We start from the raw sequence: 15,210 nt of genomic DNA, 5'->3' as shown, positions 1-15,210 counted from the left end.
CTCATGCAATTATTAGGGTGGCAAGTAGGAAATCTGTAGGATAAGCCAGCAGGCTGAAAATGCAGACAGAAGTTGATATTGTAGTCTTAAGGCAGAATTTCTTCTTTTCTGGGAAACTGTAGTTTCTGCTCTTAAAGCCTTCTATTGATTGGATGAGGCCCATCTACATTATTGAGGGTAATTTCCTTTTCATAAAGTCAACTGATTGTAAATGTTAACCACATGTACTAAATATCTTCATAGCAACATCTAGATTAGGTTTAATTAAATGACTGGGTACTATGTCCTAGCCGAGTTCTTTGGCATTGACTCTGGGTCAAGGCACCATGTTTTCCATCATCTGCACGAGACCTAGATGACTGCTTTGATATCTACTGAAGGCCACAGCCTTGCCAAAGCCAGCCCCAGCTGAAATGCATTCACCTGCATTCCCACACAATTTTACATGCAGTTTGGGGGAGGTTATGGGACCCGTGAAGACCAAGGGTCTGTGGTCCTGTGTGACACTTTCTCTCAGAGGGTGAAAAAGAAGTTCCTTGGAGCAGCAACTCCCCAGGGGTCTCCCGCCTGCCCCTCCTCCCCTCTCAGCGCCAATCCTCTTTCCTGCTGGTGTTCATCATGCAGTTTTTAAATCCCCACTCCCTGCCTCACCACGGTTGGGCTCCAGGACCTGCCTATTGGGAACTGCGGATGGGAGAAAGTATGAAGTGACCCACCTGAATTTAGAGGAGGGAAGTGAGGAATTTGGAGATATCTAAAAACATTTTGTCCCTGTGGTTTTACTTTAAATTATTTTTATTGGAGATTTGCTTGAAATTATAACCAGTATCTCATGATTCTTCAGCATATACCATACCCCCTGGTAACACTGGTACTTATTTATTTATTTATTTATTTTTATTTTTTTGAGACGAAGTCTCACTCTGTCGCCCAGGCTGGAATGCAGTGGCTTGATCTCTGGTCACTGCAAGCTCCGCCTCCTGGGTTCATGCCATTCTCCTGCCTCAGCCTCCCGAGTAGTTGGGACTACAAGCGCCCGCCACCGTGCCCAGCTAATTTTTTGTATTTTTAGTAGAGACGGAGTTTCACCATGTTAGCCAGGATGGTCTTGATCTCCTGACTTCGTGATGCACCCACCTTGGCCTCCCAAAAAGTGTTGGGATTACAGGCGTGAGCCACCGTGCCCGGCCTTATTATTTTAAACTTGTACAAATATTTTAAACAAACACAAAAGTAGAGAGAAGAGTACAGTGACCTTCACTGTACCCTTCACTCAGTCACATCCACTCTTGATTTATCTATATCCTCAACCATAACCCAACACCAGGTTATTTTCAACTAAATCCTAGAATACAATATATTATTTCACATGTTAGCAGTTTTCTTTTGAAGATGCCAATGTTCAGCTTCTTTAAAAAGAGAAACAGAGGAGGGTGGGAGAAGGATTGAACTGACAAAATGTATTTTCAAATGCAATTAAGGCAGAGGACAATGCAGGAACCCTCATGCCCCCTTTTAACTGAATGCTCAGCACCTCCTAGATTCTCAATAGAAGAAAGCAGCAGCCCAGAGCCAAGGAGCCCACGGAGGCACATCATGTTTTAATTTTTTGGCTGTTTTCAGAGCGGTATCTGGCATCTCCAGAATGGTAACACTGGACATTTCTATCCCCACTCTTGTAATGGGACTCCCCAGCTCAGAGAAAGGGAAATTATCACCCATGCTCATTTATACATTTAATGCCTCCACCCACTCCCTTGGTCCTGACTTCCCAGTTGGAGGAGGGGGAGGAAAAGCAGAGGCATGAAATTGAAATGTCTTCTCTGCCATCTGCTGGGGATTTGCTTGAATAACAGGAAAGGGCTACATAAAAGATACGCAGCCAGGAATAGAGGTTCCTTTTCCTGTTTCCTTCAGGAAATTTCCCCTGGGGCAGACAGAGCAAGAGCGATGGACAGAGGAATGGGAACAGGACCCAGGGAGAGGTCTGGTTGTATGTGTGCATTTCCGCCTCCCCATCTGTCATTGTCCTTCCTCACCAAGCCTTCAGACCACCTGTGATGGCCTGGCCGCTTGCCATCCCTAGCTGGGCCAAAATTCCATCACGGGGACACACAGGGTGGCAGAAGTGCATGGCCTCATTCCCGCTGGGGCAGCCTCCCGGAGATGGCCTCAGAAGAGCTTCTGGGAACTTCTTTAAAACCTGCACTACAGGCACCAATTACCCCAGTTATCCCATCCTTAAGTGAAAAATCAACCACAGAGATGACTGATTGTAACAGCCTTATTTCAGTAGAGGCAGGCGAAAAGGGTTTCTCTTCATTGGCCTATTAGTTACAATGGGGAGGGGTCACTGAGTGAGCAGCGGGTGGTGGCAGTGACGACCCCATTCTCTCACTGCGGCCCAACACTTTTGAGACAAGTTCCCACTTCTCCATTAGATGTGTCTCCTCCACATGCAGAAAATGTGGTCGCATAGCTTCCCTTCTCAGTGCTGGATTGCTGGCGCTTCTTTTCTTTATCAGAGACATGAATATCATTTTTCTTTATGAATTTCTAAGACTTCAGGGTTTCTTCAGGGAGAAGTTGCTTAAGGAGGCTCCTGCGTAGACTGAGTCCTTCTTGAGGGTTTGCTGGACGTCCCCAGATACAGTGTGGCTGTGTCCTCCAGGATCCCCAAAGCCGGCACATTCTGCTGTGTACCCAGAGGTGGGGACAGATGCTGCCAACTCCACCTTACAGCTGCCACATGAAATTTGAGGTCAGAGAATTCTCTTGTCTTTAAGGTCCCCACATTTGCCTTCTTCGATGTTTCAGGAAATCATAACTCTGAATTTAGAAAGGTTCCCTTTTCAGTTTACTCTCTGGAAGGAAATATACTGAAAATTCTGTTTATTTTCAGATATCGAATAGAATTGAAAAGTCAAACTGTCAGTTTACTTGCAGTGCACACAGAGAAATTGAGTGTTTCAAGCCACTGGGACATTTCTAGAAGCTCCATCCTTTTCCAGTAGGACGTGAGTAAAGTCAGTGAGGAGCGAACCTGCAGTCCACGGGCACCTCCAGGATTGCGGGAGGAGATGCACATGTCTTTCTGATGTGTGGAGGACAGAGCCTGAGACCCTGCATTTCCCAAAGTACTTGTTTGCTAAGCAAATGTTTCTGTGACTTGAAATAAACTCGGGGGTGTGGAAGCCACCTTGCAACCAAGCAAACCCAGATGAGAAAATGAATATGAAGTGTTCTGGGAGAGAGCAGAAAAGTCCATTGCCATCATGTTTCCTTATTTTTACAATTCTCTTAAACAACGTGCCTAAGGTTATAACCCCTCCAGTTTGTAACAACCTCTAAATGAGAAAATCATTGACAGGGCATTAGTAAGTGGTGGATACAGAATAAATGCTGAAAATCAGTGCTTGATTCAAAGTAGTGATAGAGTCTCCCAGGTGTCTATAGAGAGGTGGGCTGGGGACTTTTCCCAGCGACCAGAAAGAAGAGCCTCAGGGAGATGAGGATGTCTCACAGCCAGGGAAGGGACAGTGAAGGGCCCCATGGGAGTGCATCCCAGGGGTCTGTTCCTGTTCAGACTCCAATGCTCAGCACCCAGTGTGGCACATGGCAAGACCTCAGCAAATACGTCAGTTGGCTGGATGAAAGAGGGCAGATGTGAGCCAAAAAATATTTTGTTGGGGCATAAATGTAAAAGTGCTGGTGAACTTACCTTGCAAGGAGATAGAAAGGTGGATGGGTGGATGGATGGATGGATGGATGGATGGATGGATGGATGGATGGATTGATGGATGGATATTCATTTTCTCTATGTGTGTGTGTACGGGGGTATCTATCTCTATGTCTGTCTCTCTGCTCTTTCTCTGCGTTTTCCATTGTTCCTTCACAATCATGGTTTCACTATCATCAGTAACATCTCTTTTTTTTTTTTGAAACGGAGTCTCACTCTGTCACCCAGGCCGGAGTGCAATGGCGTGATCTCTGCTCACTGCAGCCTCCATCTCCCGGGTTCAAGCGATTCTCCTGCCTCAGCCTTCTGAGTAGCTGGGATTATATAGGTGCATGCCACCACACCTGGCTAATTTTTGGAATTTTTTTTTTTTTTTTTTTTTTTTTTTTGGTAGAGATGAAGTTTCACCATGTTGGCCAGGCTGGTCTCAAACTCCTGACCTCGTGATTTGCCTGCCTCAGCCTTCCAAAGTGCATCAGTAACATCTCTTACCTGGTCTTATAGGACCTTGCCTGTCTATTCTATTCGTGGTCACAAGATAGAAAAAGGAAAGGAGTGTGTGGAAAACAAGATAAGGAAATAGATGCTTCTGACGTGGGGCAGTGGGGAGGCAGGGGCTGCACCTCACTGCAGAGTCCATCCTGCTGAACACAGAAGGGCAAAAACGCCCAGACAGCCATGCCCGTGCTGATCAGAGGGGAGGACTGCGCTTCGCGATCCTTCTACCTGTGTCTTTCAGGCATTTGTTGTCTAGGTCCAAGTTACCGCTATGAAAAGGGATTTGAGAATTCCCTCCCACAGGGGCCTTTCAGCCTCTTTCTATGGCTCTTCCTGCCCTTTTGAAAGCACAGCCAGAGACATCAGAAATGAAATTGTACGTACTTCCTTTTGGACTTTGATGCAATCTTTGGAAATAACTTTTGTAAATGCCAAGCTACATTTTGGCAGCCCCATCAGAGTCAGGTGTGCCCAGGGCGGTCAACACAGGCCCTCGACTCTCATTCTGGTTGGATTCTATGACAGCTATTTTGCCATAAGAATTCTAGACCTAGATCTTGCTACACTACAATTGCCTCACGTTGCAAGACAAACAAATCTAACCTGAGTCCTGTGGATTCCAGGGCTGCTCAGGGGGAACCTCCATCCCAGCATGGATGAACCTCAGGTTCAGCCCCGTCTGCCCACTCAGCCCGCAGCCCCGTCCCAGAGAGCGCTCAGTCGGGATCCGAGAGCAGCGCAGCGGCGCCCCCGTGTGGCCACAGGGCCGAAGAGCGAGGACCCCGCTCCCCTTTCTCCCTAGCCAGGACCTCCCAGGCTCTCCTTCTGCTCCCAGCACCTTGACAGGGCTCTGCACACAAGGGGGTTCCCGGTCTCAAGTCAGGCTCTGAGTCCATCCAGCTTCCCAAAATCCATGTTGACACTGACATTTCCTCCCACCACTGAGTGATTCTGGATTTTGGCTTCAGGGAAGAGATACCTCCAGGCCAAAACAGCGGGATCATATCTGGGGCTGACCCACCCCCAAACCATTGCTACCACATGACCCAGTCCCTCATCCTCCAAAATGGGGCCTTGCCCTCCTGTCCTCTCCCTTGTTCCTACTGCTGCTCCTGCAGGTGGAGGCTGCTCATCCCAGGAATCAGCCTGTGAGCTCCAACCCTGGAGTCCGGCCCTGGGCCCTTGGTCCAGAGAGCAGAAGGGAGAAGAAATGGATCATAAGAGAAGGGGGAGAGTGGAAGGAACCAGGGGGGAGAGAAAAATGGGAAGGGTGCTGTTAGAAGTTGTGTGTGTGTGCATGTGTGTGTGCATGTGTGTGTGTATGTGTGCAGATCAGGAGGGTGTTTCTAGGGACCTGGGGAAAGGAAAGCTAAGGGCAGGTGTTAAGGGGCCCAGCCCTGTTAATTTCAGGGTCTCACTTCCTGTAGTATCACTTCATGGCCATATTCAAGTCCAGCCCTGAGCAGCCTGTGGTCACAGAAAATCGTGAGAATAACCAGAGAAAAATGACACTTTACATACCTGGGAACATTTATGAGAATGACCCCTCAATGTGTTTAAAATTTGTCATCAGAAACAATGGTGGTCAGAAGACAATGAAATGGCATTTTTTTGAGTGCTGTAAGAAAACAACCTAACTCAGAATTATACATCCAGTAAAAATATTTTCAGGGAAGAAAATGAAAAGTGTCTCCAGATAAAATAAAACTAGGATAATTTGTTGTAAACATAACTCTACTACAAGCAAAATACTGAAGGAGATTCCCAGGTTGAAAGAAATCATACCAGATGGTAACTTGAGTCTTCAGACAGGAATGACCAACACTGGAAAAGGCGAATATATGGTGGGAAGTTAAAGATGCTCTATTTTTTTCTTAGTTTTTTTTAATTAATTTTTTTTGAGATGGAGTTTTGCTCTTGTTGCCCAGGCTGGAGTGCAATGGCGCAATCTCGGCTCACTGCAACCTCTGCCTCCCGGGTTCAAGCGATTCTCCTGCCTCAGCCTCCCGAGTAGCTGGGATTACAGGCATGTGCCACCATGCCCGGTTAATTTCGTATTTTTAGTAGAGACATGGTTTCTCCATGTTGGTCAGTCTGGTCTCGAACCCCCAACCTCGGGTGATCCGCACATCTTGACCTCCCAAAGCGCTGGGATTACAGGTGTGAGCCACCACACCCGACTTTTTCTTACTTTTTTAAAAATACAAATGAACAACATTATCAACCATCTTGATCTGACATGTACAGTCACTGTATTCAACAACTCCAGAATATATATTTTGTAAAGTGAATATGGTACATTCACTAACACAGGTCATATGTTGAGACATAAAACAAATAACAATATATTTCAAAGGACTGAAATTATACAGGATATGTTCTCCGACCAAAATAGATTTTATTAGAAATCAATAATAAGTTGTCTAGGGGCCAAAAAAAAAGTATTGAAAATTCTAAATCGTCCTTCTAAATAACCTATGGATCAAAGAAGAAAACATAAGGGAAGTTAGACAATATTTTCAACTGTATGATGATGAAAATATACCTTTCAAAATTATGAGATACTATTTCCAGTCTTTCTGCAAAGGACGGTGATCAAGAGAGTGTAGTATTGGCAAAAGGACAGACACATAGATCAACAGAATAGAATGGAGAGGCCAGAAATGGAAGGAGAAAAATACAGTCACCGGATTTTGAAATACAAGTACAAAGGTCATCCAATGAAGAAGGGAATCTCCTTTCAACAATGATGCTGAAACAATTGGCATCCATCTACTTTGGGAGGCTGAGGCAGGTGGATCACTTGAGGTCAAGAGTTTGAGACCAGCTTGGCCAACATGGTGAAACCCTTCCTCTACTAAAGGCACAAAAACTAGCTGGTGTGGTGGCTCATGCCTGTAATCCCAACTACTCGGGAGGCTGAGGTAGAAGAATCACTTGAACCCGGGAGGCAGAGGTTGCAGCGAGCCAAGATCATGCCACTGCACTCCAAACTGGGCAACACAGCAAGACTCCATCTCAAAAAAAAAAAAAAATCTTGACAATACTTCACACCTATAAAAAAGTGACTCAAAATGTATCACAGATCTAAAAATAATATGTACAGCCATAAAACTTCTAGAAGAATATAAAGGAGAAAGTCTTAACCTTGAGTCTGAAGATAAAACACCAAAAGTACAATCCATGAAAGAGAAAACAAACCAATTAGACTTTATCATAATTAATAGCTCTTGCTTTACAGAAACGCTGGTAAGTGAATGAAAAGACAAGGCACAGACTGGAAGAAACTACTTGTCAAAAAACGGGAAGTTACAGATGTGACAAAGAGCTTGTAAAGATAATATGTAAATAAAATTAAAACACAATAATTGAGGAAAAAATCTTGATTTTAGAAGTAGGTGGGGCCGGGCGCGGTGGCTCAAGCCTGTAATCCCAGCACTTTGGGAGGCCGAGACGGCGGATCACGAGGTCAGGAGATCGAGACCATCCTGGCTAAAGCGGTGAAACCCCGTCTCCACTAAAAATACAAAAAACTAACCGGGCGAGGTGGCGGGCGCCTGTAGTCCCAGCTACTCGGGAAGCTGAGGCAGGAGAATGGTGTAAACCCGGGAGGTGGAGCTTGCAGTGAGCTGAGATCCGGCCACTGCACTCCAGCCTGGGCAACACAGCGAGACTCCATCTCAAAAAAAAAAAAAAAAAGAAGTAGGTGAAAGATCTCAACAGATACCACCAAAGAAGATATATGGGTGGTAAATAATACATGAAAATATGCTTAAGATCATCTGTCATTAGGGAAATGCCAATAGGCTGCAGTGGCTCATGTCTGCAATGCCAACACTTTGGTAGGCTGAGGCGGAAGGATCACTTGAGCCCAGGAGCTGAGACCAGCATGGGTAACATGGCGAGACAAGGTATCTACAAACAAACAAACAAACATTAACCAGGTGTGGTGGCATGCGCCTATGATTCCAGCTACTTGGGAGGGTGAGACGGGAGAACTGCTTGAAACTGGGAGATGGAGGCTGAAGTGAGCTGTGATCGCATCATTTTAAATCAGCCTGGGCAACAGAGTGAGACTCTGTTTCAAAAAACAAAACAAAACACCACAACAAAGTACTACTACACTATTAGAATAGCTAAACATTTTTAAACTTACAATAAAAAATGCTGAAAATATACAGAGCAACAAAAATTCCCACTCACTGCTAATGGGAATGGAAAATGGTAAAGCCACTTTGAAAGACAGTTTAGAAGTTTCTTATAAAATTAAGGAGAGACTTACCATCAATCGTGCTCTTAGATATTACCCAAGTTAATTCAAGGTTGATATCCACACAAAAACCTGTTCATGAATATTTATAGCAGCTTTACATATGTTCATTAAAAACTGTAAACAACCAAGATATCTTTCAGCCATGCAAGACTAAGCAAACTGTGGCATAACCATATGGATCATAAGAAATGAACTATTGTCAGACCGGACGTGGTGTGAACCTGTAATCCTAGCACTTTGGGAGGCTGAGGCAGGTGGATCATCTGAGGTCAGGAGTTTGAGACCAGCCTGGGCAACATGGCAAAACTCCATCTCTAGTAAAAATACAAAAAGAAAAAATTAGCCAGGCGTGGTGGCGAGCAACTGTAATCCCAGTTCCTCGGGAGGCTGAGGCAGGAGAATCACTTGAACCTGGGAGGCAGAGGTCGCAGTGAGCTGAGACTGCATCATTGCACTCCAGCCTGGGCAACAGAGTGAGACTTTGTCTCAAAAAAAAAAAAAAAAAAAAGCTATTGCCCTGGTGCAGGGACTCAATTTGGGAGGCCAAGGTGGAAGGATCACTTGTGGCCAGGGTTCAAGACCAGTCTGGGCAACATACTAAGATGCTATGTTTATTTTAAAGAGAAAGAAAGAAAGAAAGAAAAAGAAAAAAAAAATAGGTTGGGCGCAGTGGCTCATGCCTGGAAGGCTGAGGCATGTGGATCACCTGAGGTCAGGAGTTCAAGACCAGCCTGACCAACATGAAGAAACCCTGTCTCTATTAAAAATACAAAATTAGCCGGGAGTGGTGGCACATGCCTGTAATTCCAGCTACTCAGGGAGCTGAGGCAGGAGAATCACTTGAACCCGGGAGGCGGAGATTGCAGTGAGCCAACATCATGCCATTGCATTCCAGCCTGGGCAACAAGAGCAAAACTCTGTCTCAAAATATTTATATATGTAAATAAGCTATTAATCCATACATCAATTAATCTTAAATGCATTTTACTAGGTGAAAAAAATGTCAGACACAAAAGGCTTCATTTTATCTGACTCAATTCATATACCATTATGGAAAAAGCAGATCTATGGGGACAGAAAACAGGTTAATGGTTACCAAAGGTTGGAGGGAGAAGGGATAAAGAATATTCAAAGGGAAATTTTTAGGATGAAGGAACTGTTGTATATGGTACTAGGGTCGTGGATATGCGATTCTATACATTTGTCAAAATCCAGGCTGGGTGTGGTGGCTCATGCCTGTAATCCCAGCACTTTGGGAGGCCAAGGCGGGTGGATCACCTGAGGTGAGGAGTTCAAGACCAGCCTGGCCAGCATGGTGAAACACTGCCTTTACTGAAAATACGAAACTTAACCAGGCGTGTTGGTGGGCGACTATAATCCCAGCTACTTGGGAGGTTGAGGCAGGAGAATCGCTTGAACCTGGAGGCAGAAGTTGCAGTGAGCCCAGATGGCGCCCGCCATTGCACTCCAGCCTGGGTGACAAGAGCGAGACTTCTTCTCAAAAAAAAAAAAAAAAAAAGTCACTGTTGTAAAAGGGTAAAGGCTTTTCTACAGATTTTCTACCAATGAAAAGATGTATACACTTGCCTGGCCTCATCACTCAGACCAATTCATAAAATAACAAATGCATGGAAAAAAACTTTAAAACACAATCATCATGTGACTGACTTCCAAATCAGATTCTCCTTAAAATCAGAGAGTATTGTTGTCAATAGTGTTTATAAATTTTAATTCCTGATTACTGAGACAATATGTACATAAAATATTTAACCAAAGAGTTCAAAATGAAATTACCTAAATTACCTATTTATTATTTTATACATAGTAATTATTTTTTAAAAATCTTTTGGGCTGAGCGCTGTGGCTCACGCCTATAATCCCAGTACTTTGGGAGGCCGAGGCGGGCAGATCACGAGGTCAGGAGATTGAGACCACGGTGAAAACATGTCTCCACTAAAAATACAAAAAGTTAGATTCTTACAGATTGAGTAAGTTTTATTAGCTGAGATCTAATTCCTGGCTCCTCTCAGAATCCACCGATTCTGTGGTCTGTTCCCCAGTGGATGTTCTTGAGGAAGTGCTCCTCTGGCAGTATGGCAATGGGATTAATGCAGAGCAGAGGTGTCTACAGCAGTGAATACAGGGTAAAGGCCATGGCCGTCTGGAGCTGCCCCGAGGCCCAGCTGACTCCCCTCCTGCAGCTGTAGGCACATCTCCTTTCCTACTGGATTCAGTGTATGGGTTGATTTATGCAGGTTTCCTCCACTCCTCTCAGATGTTGGTCCAGGCAGTTAGAATGTGAAGATTCAGAAACTCTAACTCTGTCTTCAAATAAACCAGACAGGGCTCCACTTCTAATGATGGCATACCAGCATATTTCAGACTAATTCCCTCCAAGAACAATTACCAGCGCTCTTCAGCAGGTGAGAACATCCACAGAAAGTCTGGAGAGCTGCCCAGGCAGTGAGGATTTAATGGAGCCAGAGTTGAGAAAGAGGAAATCCCCAGATATGAGAGCCCTATATTTGGTACACTCTGGTTCAAAGTATTTGTCAAGTTCAGAGTGGAGGCTCAGAACCCCAGAAGCTGGTAGGACTTTCAGCAGCCTCTACTGGTAGAGAGACTTGAAAATAGAGAATAGAATATTCTACAGAAATGAAAATGAGTGAACTATTGCTATCCACAAAACATGGATGATCTCACAATAGATAGATAGATAGATAGATAGATAGATAGATAGATAGATAGATAGATAAAGTTGAGCAACATAAGCCAGGCACAGAAAAAGTAGATGCTCTATGATTCCAGATATATAAATTCAAAATCAGAACAAACTTCTTCATGGCATTACCAGCGGGGAGAGCGGTTACTTCAGAGGGCAGCAGTCCGTGTCTGGAGGAAGCAGGGGCGAGATGCTGGCAACCTTCTCTGTCCTGGCCTGTGAAGTGGTTATCACTGTGGAGAACTTTGAGTAGACTCTGGGCTGTACAGTTATGAGCTGAGAAATTTTGTTTGCATGTGTTACTCTCATTTTCAATGTTTTTATATATATATTTATATATGCATGTATACACACACACATATATATGTATATGCATATTTTTATTTTTTGTAGAGACAGGGTTTTGCCATTGTTGCCCATGGCTAGCCTAGAACTCCTGGACTCAGGTGATCCGCTTGCCTCGGCCTCCCAAAGTGCTGGGATTACAGCTGTGAGCCACCAAGACTGGCCAAAGTTTATTTTTAAAACTTTTAGGATGTTAAGCCCTTGAAGCTCCAACTACAAAGCAGGATGAAAGGCCGCCTAAAGCAGCGAAGATCAAGGCGTGACCCTGGAGGCAGCAGAGGGAGACTGCATTAGTCCATTTGTGTTGTTATAAAGGAATACCTGGGGTTAGGTAATTTATAAAGAAAGGAGATTTATTTGGCTCACAGTTCTGCAGGCTGTACAATCATGGTGCCAGCTCCACTAGGCTTCTAGTGAAGTCTCAGGAAGCTTTTACTTGTGGCAAAAGGCAAAGGAGGAGCAGTTGTGTCACATGGAGAGAGAAGGAACAAGAGAGCTGCGAGGCTTTTTAAAATAATCAGCTATTGTGTGAACGAAGAGTGAAAACTCACTCATTACCATGGGCAGGGTACTAAGCCATTCATGAAAGAACCGCTCCCATGACCCAAATGCCTCCCACTAGGCCCCAGCTCCAACACCGGGGATCACATTTCAACATGAAATTTGGAGGGGACAAACCTCCAAACCTTATCAGAGATGATCCCAGCCACAGGTCTCAGAGAACCAGCAGAGGGCACTCCTCCGGGGCCCAGCCTGAGTGTGGAAATAGCTGTCAGAATCACGTCAGAATGTTTCAGAACTCATGGGTAAAAGCTGAGACAGAAAAAAAGAAGAAAGTAAGGGGCTGGCAGAAATCAGCTAGGAAGTCCGGGCGCGGTGGCTCACGCCTGTAATCCCAGCACTTTGGGAGGCCGAGGCGGGCGGATCACAAGGTCAGGAGATCGAGACTATCCTGGTGAACATGGTGAAACCCCGTTTCTACTAAAAATACAAAAAATTAGCCGGGCGCGGTGGCGGGCACCTGTAGTCCCAGCTACTCGAGAGGCTGAGGCAGGAGAATGGTGTGAACCCAGGATTGTGCCACTGCACTCCAGCCTGGGCAGCAGAGCCAGACTTTGTCTAAAAAAAAAAAAAAAAAAAAAAAAAAAAAAAAAGAAAATCAGCTAGGAACCTTGAGAGACTTGACAGACTTTCATTGAAAGGTAAGATAGGAGTATTTTGACTCCCCTCATCCCTAAGGAAGACCACCAGTATCTGAACTGTCGGAGAGCTCCTCTTTCCTCACAAAGCCAAACGCTGATGTGCATGGCAATTTGGGAACTTCTTGAGGGCATCACACCAGACAACCAACTTGTGCTGGGTCACTTGTCCCTCCCCTAGACTCGGGCAGTGTTGGCAGGGTGCCATATTGGGAGTGTAGCCATCAGGGGACTGTGTCCTTCCCAGGGAACCCCAATCTTTGTATATTCACATCACAGAAGCTCCTTCAGCCATTTCCCCAGTGCCCATTTGGACTGTGGCAGCCACACAGGGCTGGCTGGACCCAGTGGAGCTGCAGGGTTCCCAGTGGTCTAGCCAGCAGGGATTGCTGCTCCTAAGGAAGGGAGACTGCAGTACACAAAAAAGGCACCACGTGGGACAAAGGAGGCCAGATCATGTGTTCTTCTGTGTCCAAGAGCTCCTTGTTTGTGGGCTGAGTGACTGCACCACTTCTAGCAGAGTTGTGGACAGTTTTCAGCTCTGTGCCAAAGGAGTGTAGTTCCAGCCCAGCAGCCAAGCAGCCCCAGTGCTTAGGATCAGGCACGGAAAGGGGAACTTCTTCTGCCCTTCCCCCATTCACCACTGCTTCAGACACAGCATGGCCACTCCCATGGGAAACTGGCACACGTGTGCCAGAGAAGAGCCTTTCTAGGGCTATCAGGGGTGACTGTGTTTCCATTGACAGTGTGGCCATTTGGGTCAGTCTTGTGTGAAAGACAGGGCCCTTTCCCCTCTCTATGGGGAGTGCCAGCATTCCTGCAGTGGAGAGGGAGAGCTGAAAAGCTATGTGTTTGGAGCTGAGGGAGGATGCTCTGCACCAAAGACATTTAAATGGTGAGCTGAGGAGAAGACATCTTTAATGAGTCTCAACTACATTGCAGCTTGGAGATAGAGAGTAGTGTCTGGTCAATCTGAGTGTCCCGATGCCAGGACTGGGGAATGACAGGAAAACGGATGGCATTCCTGCCTGGCCAGGTCATGAAGCTGGGGCAGCCCTCTCCTCATCTGTGGAGACCTAGGCATGCTTCACCAGAAACTTCCCATGCCACCTCTCCTGCCTGAAAGCTGCTGCCTATACTCACCATCGTGGGGCAGCCTTGGGGATCCAACTCTACTCAGTTATGGCCCCCTCTCTGGTGTTGAGCATGAGCAGGGAGCCCAGGCTGCTGTACATTCCATTTACCAGCACATTTTCTGAGGCAACAGAGAATTTTTCTAGGTATACAATGATAAAGCATATACTCACTTGCTTCTGCCACATAGGCCTTTAGGCATAAGCCCACCTACTGTTCTGGAGGCTGAACCACGAAACTCAATGCAAATCAGTTGACAAAAGGGCACATGAGTGGAAATAAACTTCTCATCTCTTCCAAAAGTGGAAATGAGATAGACTTCTTAAATCTCTGCCATCCTGGCCCTGCAGGAGGCTGTGAGCCTGTTCATACTCCCAGTACATCACTACCACAGCTGGCATTTGAGAAAGCCACCACACAAAGTCCATCTATAACCAAGGAACAACTATAGAGTCTTTGCCACTGAAAGCATCCACAACAAAATGCAAAGGACTTTATGCAACATTATAGTCACATCATAAACGGAAAAAAAAAAATCCTGCCCAAATGAAATAAATTCAAAAATAAGAAGAGATAGTTTCTACACATGAGAAGGAACCAAAGAAATGATTCTGGAAGTCTCTATTTTTTCTATTTTTTAAGTCCTTTCTCTGTTGAAAACAATAAAATGTTTTGAAAAAATACTCTGGCTGGGCGCGGTGGCTCAAGCCTGTAATCCCAGCACTTTGGGAGGCCGAGACGGGCGGATCACAAGGTCAGGAGATCGAGACCATCCTGGCTAACATGGTGAAACCCCGTCTCTACTAAAAATACAAAAAACTAGCCGGGTGAGGTGGCGGGCGCCTGTAGTCCCAGCTACTTGGGATGCTGAGGCAGGAGAATGGTGTGAACCCGGGAGGTGGAGCTTGCAGTGAGCTGAGATCTGGCCACTGCACTCCAGCCTGGGCAGCAGAGAGAGACTCTGTCTAAAAAAAAAAAAAAAAAAAGAAAAAGAAACACCACCAAATTTTAGGAAAATGATATTGACTCTAAAAAATAAAATATATAGGCTGGGTGCGGGGGCTCACGCCTGCAATCCCAGCACTTTGGGAGGCCAAGGCAGGTGGATCATGAGGTCATGAGGTCAAGAGATCGAGACCATCCTGGTCAACACGGTGAAACCCCGTCTCTACTAAAGATACAAAAATTATCCAGGCGTGGTGGCACACGCCTATAGTGCCAGCTACTCAGGAGGCTGAGGCAGGAGAATCGCTTGAACCTGGGAGGCAGAGGTTGCAGTGAGCTGAGATCGCACCACTGC

This window comes from Rhinopithecus bieti, unplaced genomic scaffold (assembly GCF_001698545.2).
Source record: "Rhinopithecus bieti isolate Rb0 unplaced genomic scaffold, ASM169854v2 scaffold_5150, whole genome shotgun sequence".
Lineage (NCBI taxonomy): Eukaryota > Metazoa > Chordata > Mammalia > Primates > Cercopithecidae > Rhinopithecus > Rhinopithecus bieti.
The sequence above is the reverse complement of the archived record's forward strand: the minus strand, read 5'-3'. Positions refer to the sequence as shown.